Genomic DNA, 5,028 nt, shown 5'->3' on the forward strand with positions numbered 1-5,028 from the left:
CTTTCCAGAAGTAGCTGGAAATGTTGGGGGGCCTTAGGTGAAGGAGTGGGGAAGCGAGACTGGTGGGCATGGAGCAGCGTTCCTAACAAATGTAAAGGTCTGACAGTCCCCTAGTTAAGCAAGATCAGGGGTAAAGGATTAGATAGGACCCTGCCCACAAAGGGCTTTGCGACCTAACATAAAAGCTAAAGCCAGCCAAGTGCAGCAAAGGACAGAGGAAAATCTGGATTGAGAAAAGATTTGAGGGCTAATCAGAGAGCATAACAGCTGACCGATAGGCTTTTCCTGGGACTTAATAACAAAGCTGGCACATAGGAAAACAGAATAATACAACGCTTGTAAATCGTTCCCAAAAAGGGAGGAGAGGGAATGTGAATTTAATCAAAGTGCATACATACATATATATATATATATATATATATATATATATATATATATATGAAACCCCTTTATATAATTGATATATACTAATAAGAAAAGTAAAAGAGGTGGGGAAACTAAGACCCCACAAGAGAAAATTACAGCATGAGAGCAGCAGCTGGTTATCTCTTGAAATAATTAAATGAACAACTTTCAGAAACTGAAAAACTATTCATGTATTCATAATATACTATCTGATTGCTATTCACTGGCAGATAGTTCCTCCTATTGCCTGGCCTCAGTCCCTCCTGATGTTGGAAATTTACTCTCTCCTCTGAACCCCCTTTTCCCTGGGAAAAGAATATCCATGGGAACAAAACTGTGAAGTCAGAAAACAGAAAAAAAAATATTGATAAAGGGCAAACACCTCTTGGTAAAGAAAAACCCCAGCCTTTGTCCCTTCTCCACCCTTGCTTAAAAGCAAAAGAACATCTCTCTCTCACTCAAGTTTACCAAGCTGGCAGCTATGCAGAAGGCTACTAACAACCTTGAGGCTTATCACCAGCTGCACCGAGTAGCTGTATTAGTCAGGGGCTTATAATAAAAATAATTTCTGTAACAGTGTCAATAGCATTGAGAGTATTGGTCATGCTGATCAAGTCAAAATTATGTTTTGCCTATGCTCCTGACTCAAGGCTATGTTTTTGCTGTTTTGCTTCTGTAACCTTGCTTGCTTGCCTCAGTAACAGGGCCTTAAGCCCACCAGTTGAAGACCACCACTGAGTGGTCTCACTATGGGTGGCCTATTGCAAATTATTATGTATGATATTTACCATAAAGAACAAATTAATTTGAAGGTCATATAGCTATAACCAATGAAAATGTGCCAAACCTGCCTTACATGGCTCATCTATGTGACTATGTAACCTACCCCTATAAAAACCCACCCTACCCTAAGCTCAAGGCCGTTCTCCTACTTTCCCAGTAGTAGGAAGCGGTCACCGCACAGTGGTAATAAAGTTCCTAGTGCCTTTAACTGGGTGTCTTGGAGTCTCTTTTGGATCCGGGATATAATAATACAGCTATACTGTGCAAAGGAAGATCCATTTTTTTTTTTTTTTGGAGACTAGACTTTATCATCCTCAGCACTAAAACTGGATAATTCCTTGTTTAAACTAAGTGCCATTAGACTCCATGATAACCATCACCAGTAAAGACAACCAAATTGTTTCCCCAGAAATTATTGCCTGGGGAAAAAAATGGCCCCTTCTCTTCCTTTTTCCTCCCTGCCCACAATAGTCCCTGCCCAGTAGGGGCAGAGGGAATTTTCCCCCAGGCTCTGGGGTCACTTCTCCTCCCCACCATCCCCTATATAACCTCAGTCCCACCATGAGTTGGCCCTCTTCGAGATGTGCCTCCATCTCCTGTGGGCTGGTAGTTGAGTTACCCCAAATAAACTTCTCTGCCCAACCGTATGGCAGTCTCCTTTCCATGAACATTACAATTATGAGGCAGGACCAATTAGGAAAAAATGAGGCCTGATGAAGGCAGCTCAGAGACAAGGTAGCTAAAAACAGAGAAGCATACTATATGTGCTTAAAGAGAGACAACAGGATACATTCCTTCCTGAGAGATGCATTTCTCACCCCAAGAATTAAACTTTGCTTGGCAGGATGTATCCCTTCTTGAGAGAAATGCTCCCTGAAAGTAATGAAAGACCCAAAACATAAACAATCAGAATAGTAGACAAGAGCCAGGAATTTAGTATAATACCACCAAGTGTGATTGAGAGCAAAGATAACCTATCTTTGCATACCATTAAGTCAGAAAACCTGCGTGTATCATAAAAATACCCCTGATGTCAGAAGGCTAGTGTTTCTATTCTTTGAGGGCTCCCAGACTCTGTTAGAATGTACCTCCTCTTCTCTGCCTGTTTGTCTGCATGCCTACCTTCCAGTTTGCTCTATTTGCTTATTCATAAAGCTCTGCTAAGTTTTCTTACCATTGTGACTTATCCAGAAATTGTCATTCTGAGATCAAAGTCAAGGACCTTAAAAGTCCCTACCTTTAAAAGGGAACTCCAGGGGCTGGGAAGGTGGCTCAGTTGTAGAGCGCTTGCCTTGCATGCCCGAGGCCCTAGGTTCAATTCCTCAGCACAACATAAGCAAAAAGAAAAAAAAGCCGGAAGTGGTGCTGTGACTCAAGTAGTAGAGTGCTAGCCTTGAGCTGAAGAGTTGAGGGACAGGGCCTAGGCCCAGAGTTCAGGCCCCACGACTGGACCCCAAAAAAATAATAATAAAATAAATAAAAGGGAACTCCACTAACCTTCACCTGCATCCGATGACAGAACTACATCAAATTAAAACAGTTCAGCACAGTGGGGGAAAAAAACTTTACCAAAACCAAGACAATCCACAGAATGGGAGAAAATATTCACCAGGCATTCAATAAAGGATTGATATCAAGAATACATAAAGAGTTGGAAAAAACTAAACAGCAAAAGAGCAATCCAATTAATAATGAGTAAATGGGCAAGTGAGTCAGCTAGTTCTCAGAAGAAATACAGAGGACTATATACATGAAGTAATGAAAGTAAGTCACTTCTCATATGACACTACAGTCATGTTTGTCTGAATAGAAATGCTTTCACGTGGCCACACTTACTGTAAAACCAATGAAAATGCATTAAGCCAAATGTGTATGATTGGTGGGCTTCTCTGTTACGCCTCTATGGAAGTGTATGTATGTCCTCAACAAGAGGCTTGGAGGATGTCACATGGCCATGTTTGTGACAAGGATGCACTTCCCAGCAGCCTCTGGAACAATAGTAACAGAGTAGTGGTTGAGTCTATGGGTGGTTGGGTCTTTCCTAGATTTGTCAAGTAACTTAAACTTTATCCCCTCTACTCTGGTTAAGACTTCTTCCCAGGGTTTTCACACTTCACCAATACTTCTTACTTTGGTCTGTGGTCTGATTAACTTCATTCATTCCCTATGTTGTTGATTTTATTGACTAATTTCATACATTCCCTATGTTAATTTTTATAGACAACACCTTTATGTTTTGTTTTGGTTTTGTCGTGGGGCTTGAACTCTGACCCTAAGGTCTTCAGCGCAAGGCTAGTTGCTCCACCACTTGAGCCACAGTGCCACTGTTGGTTTTCTGGTGGTTTATTGGAGAGAAGAATCTCACAGACTTTCCTGCTGTCTTTGAACCGTGATCCTCAGTTCTCAGCCTCCTTAGAAGTTAGGATTACAGGTGTGAGCTACTGGGACCTGGCTCACAAACATCTTTTGAATTAAAAAAAAAAAAAAATCCTCTAAGGAGCTGGGAGTGTGGCTCAGTGGTAGAGTATTTGCCTCGCATGCACAAAGCCCTGGGTACTGATTCCTCAGTACCACATAAACAGAAAAAGCAGGAAGTGGTACTGTGGCTCAAGTGGTAGAGTGCTAGTCTTGAGTAAAAGAGTTCAAGGACAGCACTTAGGCTTTTGAGTTCAAGCCCTAGGACTGGAAAAAAAAATCCTTTAAAATTAATGTTAGTATTAACATTTACAAAAGTTCATTCACTTGAAGTAATAACAGCTTAATACTTTTCAAACAAGATGTTTATACAAATTTACAAATACCTAGAGCAGTTAAGTTCCCTACAAAAACCTTAAGGCTCCAACACTATTATTTTAAATATTTAGAATGCCAACAGCCTAACAAAAGCCCTGTGAACAGACAAAAGGCTTAATGGTACTCTAATAGTACTGAGATGCTAACCAAATCCAATACTAGCTACTTACTAAAAGTGGTGGTGTAGTGCCCATGTCGCAGGACTCCCACCAAGAAGACCAAGGAGTCAGACGTTCCGAAATGCAAAAGCAAGGCTTTATTTAGACAAGCTGCAGCTCAGGCCTTGTCCTACACCCTTGTCCTACACTCCGACACAGCAAGCCCAGGAGGAGAGCCCTGAGCTAAAGATTTGAAGGGCTTATAAAGGCACACTACCAGGTGTTTGGATTACCACCTCGTGTTGCTCTGCTAGCTGAGATAAACAAGCAACAAATGGTCACTGCCTCAAAAATGGAGTTACTTTGACCCTTCAGTGGCTTCTTTGGCTTTTACTGTGGTTGCTTTCTACATAAAAGCAAAACTAACTTGATACAAAAATGCAGCCCATGTACTGCATTTCATATGTAGGTACATTATTAAGAAAGGTGCAAAGATGGCTGTGAAGAGCCTATTGCCCGCCCACTTAGTTTTCCTACAGTTTAAACATTGTTACAAGTTAAAAAAGTTTTTCTTTTGCAATTTTCCTCAATTTCAATTGTATCCAGTGAAAACATGTGAATGACAGAGCTCTAGTCTACCAGAAACTGTTATGTTGTATGTGAAATTTCATTCATTTTGCCAGAACCAAATGAAAGCAGAGAGGTGGAAGGAAATTCTTTACGAATGGACTCAGACAACACATATTCTCCTTTCCTTGCAACAGTACCACTTGGGACACAGATGCAGGGTATTTCTTCAGGTCGAGCAACAAAGCCACCACGGTCATTCCAAGTGATGTCACTATAAGATCCAGGATGCCAGTGCAAGTTGGAAGATGGAATTTTTATATAAAATTACCTAAAACTCCAAAACACTACAAAAGCATCTTAGAAAAAAGTATAATCAAAA

This window comes from Dipodomys spectabilis, unplaced genomic scaffold, assembly GCF_019054845.1.
Source record: "Dipodomys spectabilis isolate Male_0828 unplaced genomic scaffold, ASM1905484v1 ptg000138l, whole genome shotgun sequence".
NCBI lineage: Eukaryota > Metazoa > Chordata > Mammalia > Rodentia > Heteromyidae > Dipodomys > Dipodomys spectabilis.